The sequence below is a fragment of the Hemiscyllium ocellatum genome, chromosome 7 (genome assembly GCF_020745735.1).
Source record: "Hemiscyllium ocellatum isolate sHemOce1 chromosome 7, sHemOce1.pat.X.cur, whole genome shotgun sequence".
In the NCBI taxonomy this organism is placed as follows: Eukaryota; Metazoa; Chordata; class Chondrichthyes; order Orectolobiformes; family Hemiscylliidae; genus Hemiscyllium; species Hemiscyllium ocellatum.
In genome coordinates, this window is record NC_083407.1 from 5,517,354 (window position 1) to 5,532,072 (window position 14,719).

Genomic DNA, 14,719 nt, shown 5'->3' on the forward strand with positions numbered 1-14,719 from the left:
ATTTAAGAGGCATCTGGATGGGTATAAGAATAGGAAGGGTTTGGAGGGATATGGGCCAAGTGCTGGCAAATGGGACTAGATTGGGTTGGGATATCTGGCCAGCATGGACGGGTTTGACCGAAGGCTCTGTTTCCGTGCTGTGCATCTCTATGACTCTATGAGAAATTTCCTCAGTCTCTTTAAAAGATCCTCATTGGATCATCTGTGTCATTTGGGAGGGTCCTTTGGGCCTCAGTTTAATCTGTTATCTGAGAGATTTCAAAGTCTGGGAATCAGTGCTGCAACTTACAGTCTGCTGGTATTTGTGGTGAATCTATATTACAGTCTGCTGGTATTTGAGATGAATCTGTATTACAGTCTGCTGATATTTGGGGTGAATCGGTATTACAGTCTGCTGGTATTTGAGGTGAATCAGTATTACAGTCTGCTGGTATTTGTGGTGAATCTGTATTACAGTCCCTGGTATTTGAGGTGAATCTGTATTGCAGTCTGCTGGTATTTGAGGTGAATCTGTATTACAGTCTCTGGTATTTGAGGTGAATCTGTATTACAGTCTGCTGGTATTTGAGGTGAATCTGTATTGCAGTCTGTTGGTATTTGAGGTGAATCTGTATTACAGTCTGCTGGTATTTGAGATGAATCTGTATTGCAGTCTGCTGGTATTTGAGGTGAATCTGTATTACAGTCTGCTGGTATTTGAGGTGAATCTGTATTGCAGTCTGTTGGTATTTGAGGTGAATCTGTATTGCAGTCTGCTGGTATTTGAGGTGAATCTGTATTGCAGTCTGCTGGTATTTGAGGTGAATCTGTATTACAGTCTGCTGGTATTTAAGGTGAATCTGTATTACAGTCCACTGGTATTTGAGATGAATCTGTATTACAGTCTGCTGGTATTTGAGGTGAATCTATATTGCAGTCTGTTGGTATTTGAGGTGAATCTGTATTACAGTCTGCTGGTATTTGAGGTGAATCTGTATTACAGTGTGCTGGTATTTGAGGTGAATCGGTATGACAGTGTGCTGGTATTTGAGGTGAATCTGTATTGCAGTCTCTGGTATTTGAGGTGAATCAGTAGAGCTGAGTTATCAGCTCCTTGTAGCTGCCTCTCCTCAGAGTGAATATTTCGGACAGATTGAGTGACCTCAGCTTCTGAAATGTGCTGCTGGTTTGCTGTCACCGTGGTTACTAAGCAAGGTGTGACCATAACTTAACCAGGCCTCGGGTCATGTTGAGTGCAGGGGTCAGGAAACTGTTCGAGAAAACCGTTCCAAGACTGGTCCAGGTTGGTTTCCCTGAGGCAGGGGCTATTGGACACACTGAGTTTGTGCGATGAGTGACCATGTGACTGAGCATTTGACTGACCTGGATCCGAGTGATGTGAGGATAGAGTGACAGGTGGATTGAGTGACCATTCAACTCCTCGGTCACCCACCAAAACCTTGAATTAACCTCTTCACTACCACGCTGGGCAGGAATGGGTTAATATCGCAGGAATAGTTATTACAGTCCCATCTGAACATGCTCTGTGCACCATAGTGTCAGTGTTGGTGAGTAAACGGTTTGCTGAACCTCATAGCATCCCTACATTGCAGAAAGAGGCCATTCGGCCCATTGAGTCTGCACCAACATTTAAAAGAGAATCCCAGCCATCCATGCTATCCCTATACTTCCCATGGAGAAAGTGAGGTCTGCAGATGCTGGAGATCAGAGCTGAAAATGTGTTGCTGGAAAAGCGCAGCAGGTCAGGCAGCATCCAAGGAGCAGGAGAAGCGACGTTTCGGGCATAAGCCCTTCTTCAAGAATGCCCGAAACGTCGAATCTCCTGTTCCTTTTATGCTGCCGACATGCTGCGCTTTTCCAGCAACACATTTTCAGCTATACTTCCCATGACCAACCTCCCTAACCTGCAGGTCCATGGACACTATGGGACAATTGAGCATGGCCAATCCACTCTAACTTACAAATCATTTGACTGTGGGAGGAAACTAGAACACTGCGGACAAAGTTAAAAATCACACGACACCAGGTTATAGTCCAACAGGTTTATTTGAAATCACAAGCTTTCAGAGCACTGCCCCTTCAACAGCAGAAAGAGCATCGCTCCAAAAGCTAGAGCTTCCAAACGAACCTGTTGGGCTATAACCTGTTGTCATGTGATTTTTGACTTTGTCCACCCCAGTCCAACACCACCACATCATGGGAAACACATGGGAGAAATCCCATGCAGAAACAGGGAGAATGTACAAACTCCACAGACAGTTACCTGAGGGTGGAATCGAACCCAGGGTCCCTGGCGCTGTGAGGCAGCAGTGCTCAGCACTGAGCCACCGTGCACTTTCCATTGTAACAAGGCTGGTGTCTTAAGAATTAACTGTGAAATAACCTTGCCCCTTCACTACTGAGCTGTGGTCAGGGATTGGTCTGGGTGCATTCCAGAGAATCTGATCCCACCAGTTGTCCAGCTGAGGCATTAAGTAGGAAAAGAGGAATGAGCTGGAGGCAGTTATCCAGCGCCATCAACCAGTGCTGCCACACAGGACAGTCATCGATAATCCGACTGTGGTCTTAACTACCTTGACTCTTCATTCTCTTATAGCTCAAAAAGTCCATCTAACGAGGCCTTGAGTCTATTGAATAACCCAGTCACTCAGGGAAAGGGAGGCCTCTCTACCCCTCTCTGGGAAAGGGAGGCCTATCTACCCCTCTCTGGGAAAGGGAGGCCTATCTACCTCTCTCTGGGAAAGGGAGGCCTCTCTACTCCTCTCTGGGAAAGGGAGGCCTATCTACCCCTCTCTGGGAAAGGGAGGCCTATCTACTCCTCTCTGGGAAAGGGAGGCCTATCTACCCCTCTCTGGGAAAGGGAGGCCTCTCTACTCCTCTCTGGGAAAGGGAGGCCTATCTACTCCTCTCTGGGAAAGGGAGGCCTATCTACTCCTCTCTGGGAAAGGGAGGCCTATCTACCCCTCTCTGGGAAAGGGAGGCCTATCTACCCCTCTCTGGGAAAGGGAGGCCTATCTACTCCTCTCTGGGAAAGGGAAGCCTATCTACCCCTCTCAGGGAAAGGGAGGCCTATCTACCCTTCTCTGGGAAAGGGAGGCCTATCTACCCCTCTCTGGGAAAGGGAGGCCTCTCTACTCCTCTCTGGGAAAGGGAGGCCTATCTACCCCTCTCTGGGAAAGGGAGGCCTCTCTACTCCTCTCTGGGAAAGGGAGGCCTATCTACCCCTCTCTGGGAAAGGGAGGCCTCTCTACTCCTCTCTGGGAAAGGGAGGCCTATCTACTCCTCTCTGGGAAAGGGAGGCCTCTCTACCCCTCTCTGGGAAAGGGAGGCCTATCTACTCCTCTCTGGGAAAGGGAGGCCTCTCTACCCCTCTCTGGGAAAGGGAGGCCTATCTACCCCTCTCTGGGAAAGGGAGGCCTATCTACCCCTCTCAGGGAAAGGGAGGCCTATCTACCCCTCTCAGGGAAAGGGAGGCCTATCTACCCCTCTGTAGGAAAGGGAGGCCTCTCTACCCCTCTCTGGGAAAGGTTGGCCTATCTACTCCTCTCTGGGAAAGGGAGGCCTATCTACCCCTCTCTGGGAAAGGGAGGCCTATCTACCCCTCTCTGGGAAAGGGAATTCCAAAGGGCTTTGTGTGAACCAGTATCTCCTTATCTCTGTTTTAAATGGGAGACCCTATTAGTTTTGAACAGTGATCCCAAGTCCTAGAATCCCTCACAAGGAGAAACATCCTCTCAGCACTAATCTTGTCAAAACCCGTGCGAACTCTGATATCTTTCAATAAGATCGCCTCTCGTAAGGAGCAGGCGTGGGCTATTCAGCCCCTCGAGCCTTCTTCATTCAATACAATGATGACTGATCTCATCTCGGCCTCAACTCCACTTTCCTGCCCACTCCCCATAACCCTCCAACTTGTTACTCAGTAAAAATATATCACCTCCTTCAATTTATTCAGTGTCCTGGCATCTACCACACTCTGAGGGAATGAGTTTATTTTAGTAAACTCCATGGGGTGGAGGCACAATCTTTCCCCAGAAAACAAACCATCTGTGCCAAGAATCAACCAATCTGTACTGTGTCTGATGTGAGTATGACCCTAGTTAGGTGAGGAGACCCTAAACTGTACACAGTACAGGAATCCTGTCTGAAAGTAGAGCGTTTCCAGGAAAGTAGAGCGTTTCCTGCTGCACTTATAAGCCAAAAATGGTGTAAAGTGAAGATGCATGATTTAAATGGAAATATTTAGCCGTTTCTCGTAAAATCAAAAAATCCTCTTTGGATTCACATATAGAGGTCCTAATGTAGGTCTTTCGTAAAAGCAAAGTTGGGTAAAACGAGTGTTTGAAAAGCAGGGGATACGTGTACTCCAGGAATGGTCACACCCTTGCTGTGTACAGTGGAGTAAGAGTGCCCTCCTTTTACATTCCACGTCACTTGTCTTGAGGGTCAGTGAAGGTGAGCATCAGTGAAGGGAGTGGGATAAAGTCAGGATGCACTGATAGATTCCTGTTGCTGGGATGGCCTGGCCATCAGAATGTGAGGAGACTGAACACAGATTCACGCAGAGAAACATCACTCACTCACACACACACAGAGCTCCCTCTAATGGAAAGGCTAATACACAACTGCAATGTGTGCAGGCAGTAACTCTGAGAATGATGAATGCACATTTTCTGATATGAGCAGACTTCAGACTGAGTTCAGGAGGAACTTCTTCACCCAGAGGGTTGTGAATCAGTGGAATTCCCCGCCCAGGGAAGCAGTTAAAGCTTCCTTGTTAAATGTTTTTAAAGCTAAGATGGATAAATCCTTTTGAACAGTAAGGGAATTAAGGGATATGGTGAAAACGCGGGGAAGTGGAGCTGAGGCCATGAAAAGATCAGCCATGATGTTATTGATGGTGGGGCATCCAGGGGACAGACGGCCTATTCCTACTCCTCGTTCATATATTCTTATGACATTACACCCCCCGGATTAGCCGCTGACACCAATACTTGATCCTGTTGCTATCGCTGGGTGAAGTGGAAATCCATCAGAGTAAAAATTCTTCATCTGCTAAGAGGGACATAAGGGTCAACCTTTTCACACAGAGGGTGGTGCATGGATACAATGAGCTGCCAGATAAAATGGTGGAGGTTGGTACAGTTACAGCATTTAAAAGGCATCTGGATGGGTGTATGAAGAGGAAGGGTTGAGAGGGATATGGGCACATGCTGGCAGATGGGTCTACATTAGTTTAGGATACCTGGCCAGCATGGACAAGTTGGAGCAAAGGGTCTGTTTCCGTGCTGTACACTTCTCTGCCTCTGTTCACCATTTGCTGTTTCTCTCTGCCGCTTGTCCACTCGGTGAATTTTTCAACTTTGATCCTCTGTCTCCCCTTGTGACATTCCCTCACTCTTTCCTTCTGACTTTCAATTTCTCTTTCGGACAGTTACTTGTTGGGATGTGGGAATTGCTGGGACTCCCAATTATTGCCCGTTCCCCCGGTAGGAGGAAGTAGTTCTGTGCCCTGTGCTTGACTGGCTATAATCCATGTGATTTCAGAAAATCTGTCAATCAGAGGTGATGGGGTGTGGACGGTAAATTTCTCAGATGTATGGATTTTAACGAGAAGTCAAACCAGTTGCTCTGATGCGGTTAAAGTTGGTGAATAGGTCAGGTTTCAGAGAACTTCTGCCAATTTCGGTCACATGGTTTCTGTCACAAGCACACAGTTCATCTTTTCTCTTTGCTGTCAACACTATGCCCAGTAAACAGGTTTGTCTTGTAGATTTTAAGATTGTAACCCCTTGTTTTTCTCCGCCCTGGTATTGTGTTTCATTTCTGGACAATATGGGACTGGGGAGTTGCTGGCCATGCAAACACTGCCAACCTGGAGTTGCTTGGAGAAGGTGGGGCGAATGACTGTGAACAGTGGAGGGAGGTGGTGGCCCAGTGCTCTCTGCACCAGACTTTAAACCCTGAGACCCAGATAATGTTCTGGAGGGACACAGGGTTGAATCCCCCCGAGATAAATGGTGGAATTTTAATTCAACTTTATTTTAAAAATCTGGAATAAAGAGTCTAACGATGACCATAAAAACATCGTCAATTGTTGGAGGAAAACCGACCTGGTTCACTAATGTCCTTTATAGAGTGAAACTATTTGTCCTTGCTTGGTCTGACTTCAGCTCCACAACAATGTGTTGACTTCTAACTGACCTCTGTGCAGTTAGGGGTGGGCTATAAATGTTGGCTATTAATTCAACCATTACTGACCCAGTGGCACTGAGGGTACAGCGAAATATTACCAAGTCAGGATAGTGAGTGGCTTGGAGGGGAGCTTGCAGGGGCTGGTGTTCCTATGTATCTGCTGCCCTTTAGATGGAAGTGGTTGTGGGATTGGAAAGACCAGTCTAAAACAGAAATTGCTGGTGAAACTCAGCAGGTCTGGCAGCATCAGTGGGGAGAGAGTTAATATTTCAATCCCGCGGCTATTCACATCATCAGGTTCCATTTCAGATACAGATCATTCCGGTATAACACACATTTCATCAACATGAATTGGCTATTATATGATTGTCAAATTGTGGACACTTTGGATAGCGCAAACTGAACAGCTATAGCAATTTTCTATTAGTGATCTTCTCCAGGGCAATTTTCTGTAGTGGTTTTCCACAGCGCAATTTGTGAGGTTGCAGTAGAACGCAATTGTCATACTATAGCAGAACGCGCTGTAGTCATAGAGTCATACAGCACGGAAACAGACCCTATGTTCCAACCAGTCCATCCTGAGCAATTTTCCAAAACCAAACAACCCCACTTTCCTGCATTTGACCCATATCCCTCTAAACCTTTACTATTCATGTGCCTGTTCAAATGTCTTTTAAATGTAACTGTACCCACCTTTACCACTTCCTCTGGCAGTTAATTCCACACATGAACCACCCTCTGTGGGAAAATTTTGCCCCTCTGGTCCTTTTTAATCTTTCTTAAAAATATACCCCCCTAGTTTTGAATGCCCCCACCCTAAGGAAAAGAACTTTGCTATTCACCTTACCTCTGCCTCTCATGATTTTATAAACCTCAATAAAGTCACCCCTCAACCTCCTACACTCCAGTGAAAAAAATCTCAGCCCATCCTTATTACTCAAACCCTCCACTCCCAGCAACATCCTTATAAATCTTTTCTGAACTCTCTTCAGTTTAATGACAATTCCTGATGAAGCGCTTTTGCCCGAAATGTCAATTTTCCTGCTCCTCGGATGCTGCCTGACCTTCTGTACTTTTCCAGCACTACTCTGATCTAAACTCAATTTAATAACACCCTACCTGTAGCAGGGAGACCAGAACTGCACACAGTCTTCCAGAATTTAGCCTCACCAATAGCCTGTACAATCTCAACATGACGTCCTAACTCCCATACTCAGTGGTCTGCACAATGGAGGCAGGTGTGCTAAACCCCTTCTTCACCACCCTGTCTACCTGTGATACAAATTTCAAAGAGCTATGTACTGAACCACGAGGTTTCTCTATTCAACAACATTCCCCAGGGCCCGAGTATTAACTGTATAAGTCCTGCCCTTGTTTTTACAGCAAAATGCAACACTTTGTATTTATCCAAATTAAAATCCATCTCCCACTCCTCAGCCCATTGACCCAATTGATCAAGAACTCTTTGTAATCTAGCAAATCTCCCTGCCAGTATATTAGTCCCCTTCCACTTTAGGTACAATACATCCTTCTTGTACAGGTCACTTCTACCCCAAAAGAGATTCCAATGATCCAAAAATGTGAATCCTTCTCCCATACACCAGCACCTAATCTGCACAGCCCTGAACACTACGGGCAATTTCCCATGGCCAATCCACCTGACCCGCACATCTTTGGACTGTGGGAGGAAACCGGAACACCCGGAGGAAACCCACGCAGACACCGGGAGAATGTGCAAACTCCACACAGACAGTCACCCAAGATGGGAATCGAGCCCATGTCCCTGGTGCTGTGAGGCAGCAGTGCTAACCACTGAGGCACACGTGACACCCTAGGAGACCAAAACAGCAACATTACTCAAGGCGTGCCCTCACCAAGGTCCTGTCTAACTGCAGTAAGACATCCTGACTCTGTTACTCCAATCTTTCCTCTATGAAGGCCAGCGTGCCATTAGCTTTCCTCACTGCCTGCTGCACATGCAGGCCAACCTTCAGCGACTGTTCCACCACGAAACCCAGGTCTCATTGCACCTCACGTTTACCTAACCCACCACTGTTCAGATCAGATCGATTCACTCTATGTGATATCAAGAAATGGTTAGAGGCACTGGATACTGTAAAGGCTATGGGCCCTGACAACACTCCAGCAATAGTACTGAAGACGTGTGCTCCAGAACTTGCCTCGCCCCTCGCCAAGCTGTTCCAGTCCAGTTACAACACTGGCATCTACCCGACAATGTGGAACATTGCCCAGGTATGTCCTGTACAGAAAAAGCAGGACAGATCCAACCCGGCCAATTCCTGCCCCATCAGCCTCCTCTCGATCATCAGTAACGTGATGGAAGGGGTCAGTAACAGAGTTATCAAGCAGCACCTGCTCAGCAATAACCTGCTCAGTGACGCCCAGTTTGGGTTCCCCCAGGGTCACCCAGCTCCTGACCCCATTACAGCCTTGGGTCAAACATGGACAAAGGAGCTGAATTCCAGAGGGGAGGGGAGAGGGACAGCCCTTGACATCGAGGCTGCATTCGACCGAGTGTGGCATCAAGGAGCCCTGGCTAAACTGGAATCAATGGGTAGCGGGGGCAAACTCTCTGCTGGTTAGAGTCATACCTGGATCACAGGGAGATGGTCATGGTTGTTGGAGGTCAGTCATCTCAGCTCCAGGACATCTCTGCAGGAGCCCCTCAGGGGAGTGTCCTAGACCCAACCATCTTCAGCTGCTTCATCAATGACCTTCCCTCCATCAGAAGGTCAGAAGTGGGGATGGTCCCCGATGATTACACAATGTTCAGCACCATTCACCTCTCCTCAGGGACTGAAGCAGGCCGTGTTCAAATGGAACAAGATCTGGACAATATCCAGGCTTGGGCTGACACATAGTAAGTAACATTCACACCACATAAATGCCAGGCTATGACCATCACCAACAAAAGAAATATAACCGTAATACCTTGGCATTCAATAGCATTACAATATCACTGAAACCCTCACTATTAACATCCTGGGGGCTTACCATCGGCCAGAAACTGGACTCGCCACATAAATACAATGTTTACAAGGGAATCCTCAAAGCCTGTTCACCATCTACAAGGTACAAGGCAGGAGTGTGATGGAATACTCCCCACTTGCCCTGGATGGGGACAGCTCCAACAACACTACTCGGGAGGATTTAAACTCGTAAGGTGGGGGAAGTGAGGAAAGAGATCGATCTGAGACGGATACAGCTGAGAACAGAAGTGAGTCAAACAGTCAGGGCAGGCAGGGACAAGGTAGGACTAATAAATTAGACTGCATTTATTTCAATGCAAAGGACCTAATAGGGAAGGCAGATGAACTCAGGGCATGGTTGGACATTGGAACTGGGATATCATAGCAATTACAGAAACATGGCTCAGGGATGGGCAGAACTGGCAGCTGAATGTTCCAGGATACAAATGCTACAGGAAGGATAGAAAGGGAGGCAAGAGAGGAGGGGGAGTGGCATTTTTGATAAGGGATAGCATTACAGCTGTGCTGAGGGAGGATATTCCTGATAATACATCCAGGGAAGTTATTTGGGTGGAACTGAGAAATAAGAAAGGGATGATCACCTTATTGGGCTTGTATTATAGACCCCCCCAATAGTCAGAGGGAAATTGAGAAACAAACTTGTAAGGAGATCTCAGCTATCTGAAAGAATAATAGGGTGGTTATGGTAGGGGATTTTAACTTTCCAAACATTGACTGGGACTGCCATAGTGTTAAAGGTTTAGATGGAGAGGAATTTGTTAAGTTCATAGAAGACAATTTTCTGATTCAGTATGTGGATGTACCTACTAGAGAAGGTGCAAAACTTGACCACTCTTGGGAAATAAGGCAGGGCAGGTGACTGAGGTGGCAGTTTGGGGCCAGCGACAATAATTCTATTAGAGTTAAAATAGTGATGGAAAAGGATAGACCAGATCTAAACGTTGAAGTTCTAAATTGGAGAAAGGCCAATTTTGACGGTATTAGGCAAGAACTTTCGAAAGCTGATTGGAGGCAGATGTTCACAGGTAAAGGGACGGCTGGAAAATGGGAAGCCTTCAGAAATGAGATAACAAGAATCCAGAGAAAGTATATTCCTGTCAGGGTGAAAGGGAAGGCTGGTAGGTATAGGGAATGCTGGATGACTAAAGAAATTGAGGGTTTGGTTAAGAAAAAGAAGGAAGCATATGTCAGGTGTAGACAGGATAGATCGAGTGAATCCTTAGAAGAGTATAAAGGAAGTAGGAGTATACTTAAGAGGGAAATCAGGAGGGCAAAAGGGGACATGAGATAGTTTTGGCAAATAGAATTAAGGAGAATCCAAAGGGGTTTTACAATTATATTAAGGTCAAAAGGGTAACTAGGGAGAGAATACGGCGCCTCAAAGATCAGCAAGGTGGCCTTTGTGAGGAGCCACAGAAAATGGGGGAGATACTAAATGAATATTTTGCATCAGTATTTATTGTGGAAAAGGATATGGAAGATACAGACTGTAGGGAAATAGATGGTGACAAAATATCCAGATTACAGAGGAGGAAGTGATGGATGTCTTGATGGATAAATCCCCAGGACCTGATCAGGTGTACCCGAGAACTCTGTGGGAAGCTAGAGAAGTCATGGCTGGGCCTCTTGCTGAGATATTTGTATCATTGATGGTCACAGGTGAGGTGCTGGAAGACTGGAGGTTGGCAAACGTGGTGCCACTGTTTAAGAAGGGCAGTAAAGACAAGCCAGGGAACTATAGACCAGTGAACCCGACCTCGGTGGTGGGCAAGTTGTTGGAGAGAATCCTGAGGGACAGGATGTACATGTATTTGGAAAGGCAAGGACTGGTTAGGAATAGTCAACATGGCTTTGTGTGTGGGAAATCATGTCTCACAAACTTGATTGAGTTTTTTGAAGAAGTAACAAAGAAGATTGATGAGGGCAGAGCAGTAGATGTGATCGATATGGACTTCAGTAAGGCGTTCGACAAGGCTCCCCACGGGAGATTGGTTAGCAAGGTTAGATCTCACGGAATACAGGGAGAACTAGCCATTTGGATATAGAACTGGCTCAAAGGTAGAAGACAGAGGGTGGTGGTGGAGGGTTGTTTTTCAGACTGGAGGCCTGTGACCAGTGGAGTGCCACAAGGATCGGTGCTGGGTCCTCTACTTTTCGTCATTTATATAAATGATTTGGATGTGAACATAAGAGGTACAGTTAGTAAGTTTGCAGATGATACCAAAATTGGAGGTGTAGTGGACAGTGAAGAGGGTTACCTCAGATTACAACAGGATCTGGACCAGATGGGCCAATGGGCTGAGAAGTGGCAGATAGAGTTTAATTCAGATAAATGCGAGGTGTTGCATTTTGGGAAAGCAAATCTTAGCAGGACTTATACACTTAATGGTAAGGTTCTAGGGAGTGTTGCTGAACAAAGAGACCTTGGAGTGTAGGTTCATAACTCCTTGAAAGTGGAGTCGCAGGTAGATAGGATAGTGAAGAAGGCATTTGGTATGCTTTCCTTTATTGGTCAGAGTATTGAGTACAGGAGTTGGGAGGTCATGTTGCGGCTGTACAGGACATTGGTTAGGCCACTGTTGGAATGTTGCGGGCAATTCTGGTCTCCTTCCTATTGGAAAAATGTTGTGAAACTTGAAAGGGTTCAGAAAAGATTTACAAGGATGTTGCCAGGGTTGGAGGATTTGAGCTACAGGGAGAGGCTGAACAGGCTGGGGCTGTTTTCCCTGGAGCGTCGGAGGCTGAGGGGTGACCTTATAGAGGTTTACAAAATTATGAGGGTCATGGATAGGATAAATAGACAAAGTCTTTTCCCTGGTGTCAGGGAGTCCAGAAGTTGAGGGCATAGGTTTAGGGTGAAAGGGGAAAGATATAAAAGAGACCTAAGGGGCAATCTTTTCAAACAGAGGGTGTATGGAATGAGCTGCCAGAGGATGTGGTGGAGGCTGGTACAATTGCAATATTTAATAGGCATTTGGATGTGTATATGAATAGGAAGGGTTTAGAGGGATATGGGCCACATGCTGGCAGGTGGGACTAGATTGGGTTGGGATATCTGTTCGACATGGACAGGTTGGACCGAAGGGTTTGTTTCCATGCTGTACATCTCTATGACTCTATGTAGAACATTACATCCAGTATGATTGTCACCACATCTATAAACATCCACTCCCTCCACCACCGATGCTTATTAGCAGTGGTTTGTGCCATTTACAAGATGCGCTGCAGAAATTCACCAAAACTCCTTAGACAGCACCTTCCAATTCAGAAGGACAGGGGCAGCAGATGCAACCTCCTGCAAGTTCCCTTCCGAGCCACTCACCATCCTGACTTGGAAATATACAGCCGTTCCTTTGGTGTCGGTGGGTCAGAATCCTGGAATTCCCTCCCTAAGGGACATTGTGGGTAAACCCACAGCACATGGACTGCAGCGGTTCAAGAAGGCAGCTCACCCCCACCTTCTCAAGGGGCAACTAGGGACGGGGCAATAAATCAGGTAGCATTGAAGGGGCATTTCGGGAGGCATTATTGATGGCATTGTGGATTCGGGGTGATGCTAATTGCTAAGGAGTGACATGACTGCCAGCAAGGTGCTTTCACTGGGAGGTGTTGGCTTCAGTTAATTAAGTGCATGTTGTAAGGCACAAAATGTCAGTCTCAATCAAAGGGAAAATGCCTCTGAGGTTTGGAAGCAGATTAAATGATCCCAACATTAAAAACACAAAGTCACTGCAGTTGCACATGTGGGGGCCTTTCATCCAGAGGATAAACAAATAAAGGGATTGAATGCAGAGTTCACCAACTCAGATCAGGACTTCCTGTGATTCCAAACGCATAAACATCTGTGGACAGGAACAGATTGGCACATTCATCTGCAAGCTGCTGTTTAGTCCTTGTCTGGACATCAAACATTGATGCAGTTTACATTATAATCTACAAACAGACTCCGTAAACAAGAAAATCTCCAGCCAGACTTTTCTTCAAGATCCCAATTATCAACTTAACTCCTTGATTGCTGTGTTCCATCCGACTTCACAAACAGAGACACTCAAGCACTCGAAAATACAGGAAACAGGCACAGAAAGAGACACAGACTCACACACAGACATAGAGCGACACACACTCACACACACACACACACACATATACACAGACACACAGACACACAGACACACACACACACACACACACACAGACATACACAGACATACACAGACATACACACATACACACTAACAAACACATAGAGTAACAAATTCCTTTTTATGTGCCATAGGAGCCAACCTCCAATGAACGTGGTAACATTCAGCAAGTAGACCGTTCCAAAATTCTGCTAAATCTGCCTTCCAAAGTACTCTTTCATAGAATCTCGACAGGGTGGAAACAGGCCATTCAGCCCATCGAGTCCACACCAACCCTCCGAAGAACATCCTGCCTATACCCGCCGCATACCCCTGTAATCCTGCATTTTCCCTGGCCAACCCAACTTTGCCTGCATCCCCTGAGCATTATGGGCAATTTCCCATGGCCAATCCACCGTAATCTGCACATCTTTGGACTGTGCAAAGAACCCCACAGAGATATGTGCAAACTGCACACAGACAGTTGCCTAAGGGTGGAATCGAATCCCTGGTGGTTGTGAGGCAGTGGTGCTAACCACTGAGCCACTGTGCCGCCCCATTCAATGCTATCTAGGAACAAAGGCAAGACTTGGTACAAGAGTTTTACTCAAACCAATACCAGAGTTACTGACGAGCAGTCCTGTGTCACAGTTACTTTCTTCATGGAGACTGCTTTTATCACTGTCAGTCTCTAACTCTAACAGTTAGGATTTACTGCTGATAAAGCAACTTCAGAGCACTTGCAGTCAGAACGCAGGAAGGGACTCTAGGAGTCGGTAGGTGCATTAATATTTATGTAGTTGGGGCTCAGTGGAGCTACATGAAGAGCTCATGCAGAAAGGACTCAGGACAAAACCTTCAGAGCCAGTAGACGTAACCAAGTGTTGAAGCTAGTGCTCAGTAAAGTCCTGGAAGGTGTCGAGTTTGGAAAAGCCATGTGTCATCAGCAGTGCAGGCAGCTGGGAATGAGGATGAGGAAACCCCCAAACAGTATTTACCTGGCGCGGGTTGAGAGCTCAGGAAACAAAGCCAAGGGGCAGTGCCTGCTTGCGGAAGCTCGCTGTTTTTGAAGAGCTGCATTGGTTCCTGTGGGTTGGTGCTGGAGAATCCAGGGCATTGTACTCCCAAGAAAGGAAGGTGAACCCCCAGAACATGAGCAGGGATTGAGTTGGTCAATGATGGAGGGGCACTTGAGGAAAATTCAAGGCCAGGTCACCAAAAGTGAACAATTGATATTCCTTGTAAAGTTTTAATTTAAAATATTTGGTGACCCACAGTGTCACTGACATCTTGCACACAGTAGGGGGTTTGCTGAAAAATATGGAGACTCTGTCTCAACTGTGTTTGCAATTAGTACTGTTGTGTGAGGTGGGTGATCATATTTTGTCTATT